Source organism: Bos indicus, chromosome 28, assembly GCF_029378745.1.
Source record: "Bos indicus isolate NIAB-ARS_2022 breed Sahiwal x Tharparkar chromosome 28, NIAB-ARS_B.indTharparkar_mat_pri_1.0, whole genome shotgun sequence".
Lineage (NCBI taxonomy): Eukaryota > Metazoa > Chordata > Mammalia > Artiodactyla > Bovidae > Bos > Bos indicus.
Window position 1 is genome coordinate 1,347,679 of NC_091787.1, and position 14,623 is coordinate 1,362,301.

Consider the following 14,623-nt stretch of genomic DNA (forward strand, 5'->3'; position numbering starts at 1 on the left):
TTGTATCCTGCAACTTAGCTGAATTCATTTATTAATTCTGACAAGTTTTATGTATAATCTTTTGGGTTTTCTGCATATATGATCATGCCATCTGTGAACAGAGATAATTTTATTTCTTCAAGAAATTGCAAAAGATGAGCATCCTTTTCTTGTTCCTGGTCTTAACAAATACAGGTTTCAATCTTTCACCTTTGGATATGAAAGTTTTCTTATGTGGTCTTTATTATGTTGAGGTAATTTCTTTCCATTCCTAGTTTACTGACTCTTTTTTATCATAAAACGGTGTTATACACAAAAATTAAGACCAGAAACTATAAAACTCCTACAGGAAAACATAGGCAAAACACTCTCCAAAATAAATCACAGCAGGATCCTCTATTACCCACCTCCCAGAATATTGGAAATAAAAGCAAAAATAAACAAATGGGACCTAATTAAAATTAAAAGCTTTTGCACAACAAAGGAAACTATAAAAAAGGTGAAAAGACAGCCTTCAGAACGGGAGAAAATAATAGCAAATGAAGCAACTGACAAACAACTAATCTCAAAAATATACAACCAACTCCTGCAGCTCAATTCCAGAAAAATAATGACCCAATCAAAAAGTGGGCCAAAGAACTAAACAGACATTTCTCCAAAGAAGACATACGGATGGCTAACAAACACATGAAAAGATGCTTAACATCATTCATTATTAGAGACATTCAAATCAAAATCACAATGAGGTACCATTTCATGCCAGTAAGAATGACTGCTATCCAAAAATCGACAACGAATAAATGCTGGAGAGGGTGTAGAGAAAAGGGAACCCTCTTACACTGTTGGTGGGAATGCAAACTAGTACAGCCACTATGGAGAACAGTGTGGAAATTCCTTAAAAAACTGGAAATAGAACCGCCATATGATCCAGCAATCCCACTGCTGGGCATACACACCAAGGAAACCAGAATTGAAAGAGACACGTGTACCCCAGTGTTCATTGCAGCACTGTTTATAATAGCCAGGACATGGAAGCAACCTAGATGTCCATCAGCAGACAAATGGATAAGAAAGCTGTGGTACATATACACAATGGAATATTACTCAGCCATTGAAAAGAATACATTTGAATCAGTTCTAATGAGGTGGATGAAACTGGAGCCTATTATACAGAGTGAAGTTAGCCAGAAAGAAAAACACCAATACAGTATACTAATGCATATATATGGAATTTAGAAAGATGGTAACGATAACCCTGTATGCGAGACAGCAAAAGAGACACAGATGTATAGAACAGTCTTTTGGACTCTGTGGGAGAGGGCAAGGGTGGGGTGGTTTGGGAGAATGGCACTGAAACATGTATATTATCATATATGAAACGAATCACCAGTCCAGGTTCAATGCATGATACAGGGTGCTTGGGGCTGATGCACTGGGATGACCCTGAGGGATGGGATGGGGAGGGAGGTGGGAGGGGGTTTCAGGATGGGGAACACATGTATACCCGTGACAGATTCGTGTCAATGTATGGCAAAACCAATATAATATTGTAAAATAAAAAATAAAATAAAATGGTGTTGAATTTTGTAAAAAAAAAAAAAACAAACTCTGAATCAATTACAATAATCATGTGACTTTTTTCTTTCATTCTATTAATATTTGTTATGTTAATTGATTTCCATATGTTGAACCATCATTGCATTCTGAGAGTAAATCCCACCTGGTCCCAGTGTATAATCCTCTTACTATGCTGCTAATTCAGTTTGCTAATTGAGGATTTTTATATCATGTTCAAAAGTAAAGGTGTGTAGTTTTCTTTTCTTGTAATATTATTATTTTTTTTAATATCTGGCTTTGATATCAGAGACATGCTGGTTTCACAGAACAAGTTAGGAAGTGTTTCCTCCTCTTCAATAGTTCAGAAGAATTTGAGAAAGATTGGTAAAAATCCCAAGAGAAGCACTCTGATCCAGGGCTTTTCTGTGTTGGGAAATTTTAAATTAATGATGTAATGTCCTTACTAGTTAGAGGTCTATTTATATATTCTATTTCTTCATGGTTCACTCTTGGTAGGTTGTGTGTTTCTAGGAATTTGTAAATCTCATCTAGGCTATTCATTTTGTTGGCCTGCAATTGTTCCTACTACTTTCTTATATTCCTTCTTATTATATTTCTATAAAATAAGTAATAATGGCTCCATTTTCATTTCTGCCTGTAGTAATTTGACTTTTCTTCTCTTCCCCTTTTTTCCTAATCAATTTAGCTAAAGATTTCTAAATTTCGTTAATCTTTTTCAAGAACTAAATTTCGGTTTCACTGATTTTTTCCCATTGTTTTTCTATTCTCTATCTCATTTATCTCCACTCTAACCTTTTTCCTTCCTTTTGCTAGCTTAGAGTTTAATATTTTCTTCTTTTTCTCAATTGTAAAGTTAGGTTGTTGAGTTGAAGTGCTTCTTTTTAATATGTTTACAACTGCAGATTTCCCTTTTAGCACTGTTTCTGCTACCTAACTTAAGTTTTGACCTAACATAATTATGTTTTTGTTTTCATTTTCATTTGTTGCAAGATATTTTCTAATTTAGCTTATAATTTTTTCTTTGACTTACTGGCTGTTTGAGAGCATTGTTTAATTTTCATATATTGTATATTTTCCAGTTTTCATTTTGTTATTGACTTCTAGTTTTATTCCATTGTAATCAGAAAAGATATTTTATATGTGGTTTAACAGAAATAGGTATAAAATAGTTTTACTAATATCACTTACAAATTATTGTTATCCAAAGAACTTTGTCCTATAGAGATGCAAATTATTTATAGCTTATAGAAAATAAAACTCCAACAATTATTATTCCTCTATGGAACATTAACCAATTTGTGTGGGATTCTGTAATCTTCTTCCAGCATTCTTTCTGTGCCTATAAATACTTCTGTATCTCCCATAACCCTTTGAACTATCTCTCTCAGCTTACTGGTTCCTTTAGTCATGAGTTAAATAAGTCTTTGGCATGTGTTTAATCTAATAAACAAATAACTCTAACAGAAAATTGGGATATAATTAGATAAAATGTTTATCAAAGACAGGTGTAACTTGTTCATATTTGGTGAAGAAGAAAATCTGTAGAAAGAAATGGGCTAAAAGAGGGGTAAATGAGACCCCGTGCACAGGCAGAGGCCTTACCCTTAGGAGCCAGAGTGTCATCCATTTCTGAGCCTGGAGAGAAGACAAAAGTGGTGTTTGAAGGGGAACTGAGTGACAGTGACAAGTCAACTGTGGATTCTGGGGCTGCTGATATTGTTCAGCATCTCATCATGCTTCTTTTCAGAAGCCAGGGAATTGGCAACCACGCCCAAAATGACAATACCGGTCAGAAGCCAGATTAAGCCTCTCCACAACCCTATCCCATACCAGTCAGAAGCCACATTAAGCCTCTCCCCAACCCTGTGCAGCCTGTGCTGCTGGCGCATGTTACATGTAACACACCAGGACCTTTGGCCAGTAGAGAAGACATACATGGCTAAGACATGGTAAGGTAGAATATGTCAACATTAACACTGGATTCTCCAAGCACAATAGCAGGTATTCAAAATGCATTTACTGTGGGTGATGTAGTTGGCTCTGTTTTGTCTCAAGTAGAAAACAAAAATTTTTTTAAAGAAGACTGTTATTTCCAAATGTTTTAGATAATAAAACATTTCTGCATGTGTAGTAAGAATTTTAACATTCACCAAAAGGAGGGCTGACCTTAGCCCCCATCCCATGGTGGGTAAGGAGGGCTGACCTTAGCCCCCATCCCATGGTGGGTGGCATCCTTTGGAATGCCATACCTGGTGGGTGTCTTTGTTGACCTGGGGTTTTGGACTGCACCAGAATATCTAACAATGTGTTGATGTGGGGGTTCTGAGTCATGCAGTATCAGCTCAACCTCCAGAAGGTCTAGAGACTGAGGTCAGCCACATGGACAGCTGACCATGGAGCCCCAATAAAGGCTTTGGATACCAAGACTTGGGTGAGCGTCCCTGGTTGGCAATATTCCCCTCATACAGCCTCACATCATTGCTGAGAGGAGTCAGCACCATTCTTGTCTCCAGAGGGGAAGAGGCTGAAAGGCTTGAGTTGGAAGCCCACCACACTCCAAGGCTCTGCCCATACACTTCTCTAATTATCTGCTTTCAATCTACATCCTTTTGCTGTTATAAACTGTAACTATGAGTATATCAGCTTTCAATGAGTTCTACCAGTCCTTCTAGAGAATAACTAGGGTAAATAGCTCTAACCGAAAATTAGAATATAACTAGGTCAAATAAAAATACTTATTAAAGACAGAAGTAAATTGTTCATATTTGGAGAAGGGGAAAATCTGCAGAAAGAAATAGGCTAAATGTGGGTAAAAGAGACCTCATGCACAAGCAGCAGTCTTAATCTTGAGAGCCAGAGTGTTGCCCATTTTGTGAGCTGGGAGAGAAAGAGAAAATGGTACGTGAAAGGGAGTTGAGGTCACCTAAGGATGGACTTCGGGGAGCCTCACATTTGCAATTGGTGTCAAAGGGAAGGTAGTTTTGTGGGCTGTGCTCACTAACTTCTCATTTTGTTGTTGTTTAGTCGCTAAGTCATATCTGACTCTTTTGTGACCCCCATGGACTATAGTCAGCCAGGCTCCTCTGTCTATGTTATTTCCCAGGAAAGAATACTATTGTGGGTTGCCATTTCCTTCTCCAGAGATTCTTCCCCACCTAGGGATCAAGCATGCATCTCCGCACATCTCCTGCATTGGCAGGCAGATTCTTGACCACTGAGTCATCAGTTCAGTTCAGTTCAGTTCAGTCCCTCAGTCGTGTCCGACTCTTTGCGACCCCATGAACTGCAGCACGCCAGGCCTCCCTGTCCATCACCAACTCCCAGAGTTCACTCAAACTCACGTCCATTGAGTAGGTGATGCCATCCAGCCATCTCATCCTCTGTCATCCCCTTTTCCTCCTGCCCCTAATCCCTCCCAGCATCAGAGTCTTTCCAGTGAGTCAACTGTTCGCGTGAGGTGGCCAAAGTACCGGAGTTTCAGCTTTAGCATCATTCCTTCCAAAGAACACCCAGGACTGATCTCCTTTAGAATGGACCAGTTGGATCTCCTTGCAGTCCATGGGACTCTCAAGAGTCTTCTCCAACACCACAGTTCAAAAGCATCAATTCTTTGGCACTCAGCTTTCTTCACAGTCCAACTGTCACATCCATACATGACCACTGGAAAAACCATAGCCTTGACTAGACAAACCTTTGTTGCCAAAGTAATGTCTATGCTTTTCAATATGCTATCTAGGTTGGTCATAACTTTCCTTCCAAGAAGTAAGCGTCTTTTAATTTCATGGCTGCAGTCACCATCTGCAGTGAATTTGAAGCCCAAAAAAATAAACTCAGCCACTGTTTCCACTGTTTCCCCATCTATTTCCCATGAAGTGATGGGACCAGATGCCATGATCTTAGTTTTCTGAATGTTCAGGGAAGCCCAATTTGTCACTACTGGAGATTAAACACAAGGACACAGGTCATCAAGAAATCCTGATGATAAAGTACAGAAAGTGGAGAAAAAGTATCAGAAGAGCCCTTTGATCAAGGTTGCAATGTTAAATTAGACTTCCTGTTGGTGGGAGTTGGGGCAGTGGGGATGGGATGAGGTATAGCAAGTTTTCCTTCATGGGTCCCCTAAAATTCAGAGGCTGTTTAGATATTGGTTACTCCACATCCCATTAGTCTTAAAAACTGAGAGCACATTGTAGGGAATATACTATGCACAGGCCTGTACTCTAATTAACAGGGCCTCTTTGAAAAATAAAAATGACTTTCTCATCACCCCCAGATGAAGGGCTCGGAGCAGTAAAAAGTATATCCTGGAAAGACATCTTGAAAACAAGATGTTGAAGTACTGATGTGACTGATGGAAAACCATTAGTGACTGTTCCAGAGCCTTGAGGGAGTTGCTGAGAAAGGGCATCACTAGCCAAAGGGCTAAACAAAGTCATGAAAGGCCTGAAGGTTTGACATTGAGGACTGTGCATTGTATATCTTTATCCCCGATCTGAGATCGTAAAGAACAGATATCTTTAGAGCACAAATAAGGAAGTAGAAGTTAGAAATAAAAGGCATGCGAGGATTAGGATCTGGGCTTTTGCCTGCAAATGGCATCAGCCCCCTGACCCCCACTTTATTTCCAAGTCTTATTTTTCCTTATTCTTCTGCGGCACCACTCCCTCAGGTTTGTTCATTGTTGGGCTGGTCCTGACACACATTTATAAGATTCTAGTGAAGATTTATAAGGTAAATCTTATAAGGTCCCACAAGGTCACACCCTTACTGACAGAGCTGCAGAATTAAATCCTTCATTTGGCTCATTCACATGGAAGAAGAGACTTCTGTGGTGTCCAATGGTTAAGACTCTGCAATTCCACTGCAAGGGCCATGGATTTGATTCCTGGTCAGGGAAGTTCTACATGCTCCAAGGTGCAGCCAAAAAATTAATCCACTTCCCTTTACTCCCACATGGAAGAAGATACATTACATTCTGTGAGAGCCACCTGTTATAAACCACAAAGATGACTCTGAAGAAAACTGTTGTCTATGATTCATAATAAAGATGTTTCAAAATAGAATTTACATGTAAAATATGTTAAAATAGCAACAAAAGCACAGCACAAGATCCTGAGACCAATGGCAAGCATTACCCTTCATCCCTCACTGTGATGTTGAAATGTACTATGTAATACTCTTCAGTTCTGCTTCTCTCTGCAATGGACAGCTTGCCGGAAAGGATCCTCTTGCTCTTTCCTTTTCTTGTACAGACCATTTGTCTCCTTAAAGTGGAAAGATGCATACAGAATATAGTGTAGAAGGAGAACGATGACTCGTGAATGCTTCATGATTCATTTATTGGAGACCTGGGACTCAGATTTCACCTCAGGATGAAGAACTTTCTGACAAATTAAAATGGGCCAGAAATGTGATTGACTGCTCTATCAAGTAGACTATGGAAGACCCTTGTTGGGACTCAAGCACTAGTGAAAGTGAAGTGAAGTCACTCAGTCATGTCCGACTCTTCGCGACCCCATGAACTGTAGCCTGTCAAGCTCCTCTGTCCGTGGGATTTTCCAGGCAAGAATATTGGAGTGGGTTGCCATTTCCTTCTCCAGGGGGTCTTCCCAATCCAGGGATCGAACCCAGGTCTCCTGCATTGCAGGAGCACAAGTGGAGAATAAATTATATCAGCAGAGTCACTTAGACATTAGGAGCAAGGGCTCTGCAGTCAGACAGACGTGGACTGAGAACCCAGCTTCCCCACCTATCTCCACTGTGCCCTAGGGGAGCCACTTGCCTGTGTAACCTCAGCTTTTGAACCTGAAAAATGGGAATGGTAGCAATACATCTGTCACAGAGTTGTTGGAACATTGCAGCAAGATGTACACTGGGGGATTCACAAGACTTCTAAAACTGTTTACCTCAGACTGGGACTTGAACCCATGTGCTGGAATTCGAACTGAGCCAAGACCCATAATCTTCCAACTGAGACCACAGACCTGGTTTCAGTTCCAAATGAAACTCAGGTTCTTGATGTCTCATCACAGAAATAATTCAGTGAGAGACAAGGTGATAGCTAAGAAGTGGATTTATTCAGAGAGAAACACACTCCACGGACAGAGTATGGGCCATCTCAGAAGGTGAATTCAGCCTTGAAATGTGCTGTGGTTAGCTTTGATGGACTGGGTAACTAGTCCATAGGCTAACTAGTGGGAGGATTTTTTCAACTATTTTGGGGAAGGGGTGGGGATTTCCAGGGGTTGGGTCACCACCCAATTTTTGGTCTTTGATGGTCAACCTTGGAACTGTCGTGGTGCCTCTGGCTGTGTCATTTAGCTTGCTGATATGTTATAATGAGTGTATACTGAGGATCAAAGTCTAGTCAAGTTGACTTGTCTAACATCTTGGACCCATTTGGTTTGAATCAGTTTATATTGTGCCCTCAGGCTACGTCATTCTTTCAAAGGTTGTGCCCTGCCCCCTTCCCTTCTGTTTCACTTTCATAAATGTTAGGAAATTTCATTGATTTTGTGCCTCTTGAAAAAAGAGCAGAAGCATTTCAGTATAGACCATCTGACAAAGTGCACTTCAACAAGTGAAACAGATGAAACCAAGGTCACAGTCCTCACTCTCTGGAAAAGTAGAGAAGTCTGAGCAAGTTTTTGCTGCCTTTCATCTCATTTGGATAAGATAATAGTCTCCATAAACACTTCCTACTTAGTCAGTGTATTAAATAGAACAGGAAACCACCAGCTTCTCCAGCAGACAAACACAAACATCTCAGGATCTATTACTCAGCCAGAATGAAATAATGCTTTTTGCAGTAACATGAATGGACCTCAAGATTATCACAGTATTACTGAATACAAGCTTACTCTGCTCACTGCAAAACAGGTCAATGAATCCATGAGACTGAGGTGTTTAGGCAAGGAATACATACTTTATTTGAAAAGCCAGATGACTGAGAAGATGGCAGACTAATGTTTCAAAGTAACCATCTTGTCAAGGCCTGCCTGGATGCCAGGTTCTTTTATAAAACAACAGAGAGAAGCTGTGAGGAACTAAAGTCAAAAGAGAATACAGAGGGAGAGGTAGTGAGGAAGTAAAGAGGGTCTTCAGTCTTGCAAAATATCTCTGGGAAGGGCCAACCTTTGAAAAGGGATGTGTTAATCATGAGAAACGCTGGACTGGAAAAAGCACAAGCTGGAATCAAGATTGCTGGGAGAAATATCAATAACCTCAGATATGCAGATGACACCACCCTTATGGCAGAAAGTGAAGAGGAACTAAAAAGCCTCTTGATGAAAGTGAAAGTGGAGAGTGAAAAGTTGGCTTAAAGCTCAACATTCAGAAAACGAAGATCATGGCATCCGGTCCCATCACTTCATGGGAAATAGATGTCAGACTTTATTTTTGGGGGCTCCAAAATCACTGCAGATGGTGATTGCAGCCATGAAATTAAAAGACGCTTACTCCTTGGAAGGAAAGTTATGACCAACCTAGATAGCATATTCAAAAGCAGAGACATTACTTTGGCAACAAAGGTTCATCTAGTCAAGGCTATGGTTTTTCCTGTGGTCATGTATGGATGTGAGAATTGGACTGTGAAGAAGGCTGAGTGCCGAAGAATTGATGCTTTTGAACTGTGGTGCTGGAGAAGACTCTTGAGAGTCCCTTGGACTGCAAGGAGATCCAACCGGTCCATTCTGAAGGAGATCAGCCCTGGGATTTCTTTGGAAGGAATGATGCTAAAGCTGAAACTTTAGTACTTTGGCCACCTCATGCGAAGAGTTGACTGACTGGAAAAGACTCTGATGCTGGGAGGGATTGGGGGCAGGTGGAGAAGGGGACGACAGAGGATGAGATGGCTGGATGGCATCACTGACTCGATGGATGTGAGTCTGAGTGAACTCCGGGAGTTGGTGATGGACAGGGAGGCCTGGCGTGCTGCGATTCATGGGGTCGCAAAGAGTCGGACATGACTGAGCGACTGAACTAAATCTCTTCTTTTCTGTAGCCATTCACAGGTAGGCAGGGTCAGATTATCTATGAGCTGAAGAAAGGCACTTTAACAGTCATGGTAGAGGGACAGGGTCCCTTGAGGCGGGCCATTATATGATTATAATAACAACAGCAATGAAAAGCAAATCAAAGAAATGGTTCCAAAATGGAGTCAGAGTTGGTTCTTCTCTGCAACAACACTAAATGAAATAAATGAGATGGAGAAAGACAAATACGATATTGTTTCAGGAAGGGGAGCCCCTTTCAGGGCCAGAGAATGGGCTCTTGTCTAACACTCAGAAATGAATTGTCTGAGGAGACACACTTGCTGACAAAGCAAGAGATTTTATTGGGAAGAGGCAACTGGGTAGAGAGCAGTAGGGTAAGAGAACCCAAGAGAACTGCTCTGCCATGTGGCTCACAGTCTTGGGTTTTATGGTGATGGGATTAGTTTCTGGGTTGTCTTTGGCCAGTCATTCTGACTCAGTCCTTCCTGGTAGAAGACGCATTGTTTTGTTCAGCCAAGGTGGATGCCAACAAGAAGGATTTTAGGAGGTAGTCAGTGGTGTCTTCCTTTGACCTTTCCCAAATTCTTCTGGGAAAGAAGTGGCTTAGTGAGTGAAGCCTCTCAGTCGTGTCCGACTCTTTGTGACCCCGTGGACTGTGTAGCCCACCAGGTTCCTCCATCCATGGGATTCTCCAGACAAGAATACTGGAGTGGGTTTCCATTTCCTTCTCCAGGGGAAACTTCCCAACCCAGGGATTGAACCCAGGTCTCCCGCATTGCAGGCAGATGCTTTAACCTCTGAGCCACCAGGGAAGCCTCCCAGAAGTGGCTTAGTGGTGGCTTATTAGTTCTGTGTTTCTTACCAAAACCTCCTGTCATAAAATAACTCACACAAATGGTTATGATGGTGCCTGGTCAGGGTGGGTGATTTCAGTCAGTGTGCTTCCCCTAACAATATGATATTGTTAGATAGTTAGAATAGGAAAAAGGAGTCCAAAATGGTGGTGACTAAAAGACAAAGAGAAAAGCCTGAAAAAATGGAACAAAAGAAAATCTGTGGGCTGAAGTGAGAACTTCAGGTGAAACAAACATGCCCCTTCTTGGCTAGCCCAATGTGCATAGCGCAGGCGCAAGGCGGGAAGGAGACGAACATATAAGAGGAAGCCAAGATTGAGGCCTCCCCTTTGGGCTTTGCCTGCCCTCATGCCTTGAGGGTGTACTATCCTTTGTTTGCCAAAAAAAAAAAAAAAAAACTCTGAGCTATAACTGAGCTGTAACACTGTTCCACTCTTTCAAATCTTTGCTTCAGCGAGACAGAACCGAGGAAATTATACTCCCCTGACATATGGGTGCCGTGTCTCAGATGTAACCTGGCTGAAACAACCTCAGCTCAGCCCCAGCGAGGTGGAAACCAAGCAGAGCAGAAGCCCAACTTGGTGAAAGCTCGTGTGGTGGAAACTGAATGCAAAGGAAACCTAGAACAGCAGAAGTGACAAGAAGCCCTGTGTGCTGGAAACCAGGACAACAAAAACAAACTTGGTAGAAAGCTCAGGCAACTCAGTCTCAGATTCCAGAAGACCTCCAGTTAAGGTAGGAGGTCATAGCCCCTATGCCCCTGGAAGGACATATGGCTAACAAAATCTTAATCCCTTTACAGTCTCTCATTTCTTGTTTCCTTGAACCCCCTGTGAACAGGTGAGTTGCAGTGGGTGCAACTGAGGGACTCTTGCAGGGGTTACTCCCCAGTGTGCCCCAAAGGCTCCATCTGCTGCACCTTAGTAGCCGTTGCCCAAGTGGGTGAGGGTTCCTCTGTCCTTAACCTCCTTTGTGCCACAGATCAGGCCAATGAAAATTGTGGCCACAGACCAGGCATTTAGCAGTTTCTCCAGCAAGTTATGAAAGGGGTTCCTCAGCATGTTCTTCCCACTGCTTTTTCCTCCTATCCTTCCGCTCCTCTCCCCATCTATGCCACTGTTTACCAAGTATTGGACAGGTCATCATCTTTCCATTTCTAAAAGTTGTTCTTGAAACCATTTACCTGAGACTGGGACTCAAACTCACACGGCAGACCCTTGCTATGTTTAGTCGTGTCCAACTGAGACTTGAGCCTGGCCAAAACCGATGGTGCCTCGTTTCAGGACCTAATGAAGCTCAGGTTCTTGATGTCTCATTGCAAAAAGAATTCAGTGAGACACAGCAATAGATAAGAGGTGGATTTGTTTGGATTCAGAGAGAAGCACAGTTCACAGAGTGTGTACCATCACAGAGGGTGTATGCAGTGGCCATGAAATGTGGTGTGATTAGTTTTTGTGAGCTGGCTGATTTCATATCCTAATGAGTGGGAGGATCTTTCCAACAATTGAGGAACTATCCACTCCTTGGTCTTTTGACAGTGCCTTGGAACTGTCATGGCACCTCTGGGTGTGTCATTTAGCTTGCAAATTGAGGATCAAGGTTTAGTTGAATTTGACTTGTCTGCGGTCAACTACAAACTGGCACTTACCAAGAACATTACCAATGACTGAATAACAAAGGCATTTGCCATCTGCCTCTACGGAGATTGAACCTCATGCTGCTATAGCTTTTGACCTTCAACAACCCCTGAGGGAGTTCAGGGTGGAGTGAGGCACTCTGTGCTCCAGGGAATCTGGTGGGACAGGTCTTTAGATAGTTGGACGTTTTTAGGAACAGATTTTATTATCTCAATCCTTGCATCTCCTCATATCTAGAGAAGCACTAAATCCCTTCATGGTGACATCAGATCCTCATGACTAAGAAAAACCCTTTTATAAAATGAGAGCTTCATGGTATTGAATCCCCCTTCACCAGAACCTTATATATTGACTTTCCCCCACTGCCGTTTGGAGCAGTTTCTCAGAGCTATCTGAGATGCTGCCTCCCAGGCTACAGTCTTCATTTTGCCCCAAATAAAACTTAACTTGCAACTCTCAAGTTATACATCTTTTTTAGTCAATACTGTCATCTTGGACCCATTTGATTTAATTGGTTTATGTTATGCCCTTGTGCTATGTCATTCTATGTCAAAAGTTGTGTCCTGCCCCCTTCCCTCCTGTTTCAAGCTCTTTTCCTGAGCCCCATCTGGGCCCACAATGTTGCCTCTACAGTATTCTGGAGGGACAGCCAGAAAATAGTTGGCCCTTGGGAAGGAAATACTGCATAATGTCCAGTCCCTCTAGAGATTCAGGCCTTCATCTTCCCTGTTTCCTACAACATGTGTGTCAACAGCACCTCTCAGTGAACCTGCAAGGGTAGGTGATAGGCCCACAATGCCTGCTAGAAGTCCATCTGTTGGTGGCATCTCTTCAAGGGCAACTGGGCTTCCAAGGACAATGTTTGCCACTTTAAGAGTTAGCGCTGTAGGCCATTTGGTCCAAACCCCTTACCACCCTTCTCCTAAGGCTACAAACATATGCCCTGGATCAAATCCCCACTCCATTTTTATGGAACATCTGGTCTGTTGTCTCTTATTTTGTGCTTAAGCCACTAGGCAACATCACTCCACCCAGCCTATTATTAAAATACTTTTAATGCCCCTAACAGAACCAGATAACCCACTCCTTTGTCATTATTTCTGTTATCACCTAAACTGGGTCTATGACAATGAAATGTTTACCATTGGAAACACTCTAAACTGCTCTTATGGAGCACTAGGGGAAGAAATCAGTGACTTATATTCCCTCAGAGCAATAAGAGGATAAGCCTTATGGCTATTTCGCCAGATTCCTAGTCTCAGGGTACAGGCTTGGATTGATTTACATCATGGTATCTATTCCCATCCACTGTGGACAAACTGGCAATGAGTTAAGATTACAAGCCCTTAATCCTACCCAGCACTAGTCATGCTGGAGACCTTGGGGACCCCCAGCTCCAGCCTGGGGATCCCAGGATGTCAACCTGCCTTGATCTGCCTAGGGATCTGGTCCCTGGGAGGTTGTCATGCCTCAACCTGCTTGGGGATCTGAGCAAGTCCAGGGGTCCCCAGAGGTCAACCTACCTTGACCTGCCTGGGGATTTGATCTCCAGGAAGTTGTCATGCCTCAACCTGCCTAGGGATCTGCATCCTGACCCGGGGATGCCAAGCTCTTGGGTTGCAACAGTACTGGGTAAGATAAACTTCAGAAAGATTCACCCCTTAGGACGTCCACCCATGGAAATAGAAGGAGGCCATTAGTTGTGGAACTGTGCCTGTTCTCAGCAATAATTCAGGAGCCCAACAAGAACCCCATTGCCCTTCTGGCAAGGCTAAAAGAGGCCCTCCAAAAGTTTACCAATCGGGACTTAGACTCTTACGAGGGACAGGTGATTTTAATGGACAGACTCCTGTCCCAATGTGCACCAGACATCAGGAAAAAGCTACAACAGCTACAGCAGCAGGACTCTGCTGCCTCTTTAGATGAGATGGTCCAGACAGCCACTAATATATTTTATAACAGAACAGGAGAGGGAGCTCAAGGCCCAGGAAAGGGAGAAAAGGAAAGAGACAAGGCATGTCCAGATGCTGGCCACTCTCCAGGGAAGCCCTATGGCAAACCCCAAGTTCTTGAAGGACAAGGCACGAGGCAAATGCCTAATCTATAGACAGGCAAGACATTGGGCCAAAGAGTGTCCAAACTGTGACAAGTCTTCCTAAAATGGCTTTCTACAAATGTCATCAATTGGGACAGTGGGTGGCACTCTGCCCTCAGGACACAACAAACTCAAGGTCAAGTGTCAAGCCTTCCCTCAAGATGGTTCAACAGGACTGAAGTGGTTGGCTTCAGCCAGCCCATCTGTCACAGATAACCATCACTGGCTGGAACCAAGGGTGAAACTGGATGTGGCAGATAAGTCCAAGAATTTCTCGGTTGACGCTGGGGCTACCTACTCTATCCTAACCTCCTGTTCCAGAGCCTTTTCCCCTCAATCCTGTACCACTTTGGATGCTAGAGGAAAAACAATTACAAAAAGATTCACTTGAGCACTTCTTTGTTTCTGGGGTGGACAAATATTTTCCCACCAGATTCTAGTGGTCCCTGAGTGTCCTCCTCCCTTATTAGGAAGAGATCTTTCCCT

General features: G+C 42.7%; 1 long non-coding RNA gene across 8 annotated transcripts in view; it reads left to right on the forward strand.

Annotated features, from left to right (window-relative positions):
• Positions 1-14,623, forward strand: part of LOC109553940 (uncharacterized) — a 51,330-nt gene that overhangs the window by 21,772 nt on the left and 14,935 nt on the right. For all 8 annotated transcript variants that reach the window (XR_011564698.1, XR_011564702.1, XR_011564695.1 and 5 more), the window contains one exon: positions 10,860-11,140. This is a non-coding gene — a long non-coding RNA (uncharacterized lncRNA). The remainder of the gene's footprint in view (positions 1-10,859; positions 11,141-14,623) is intronic.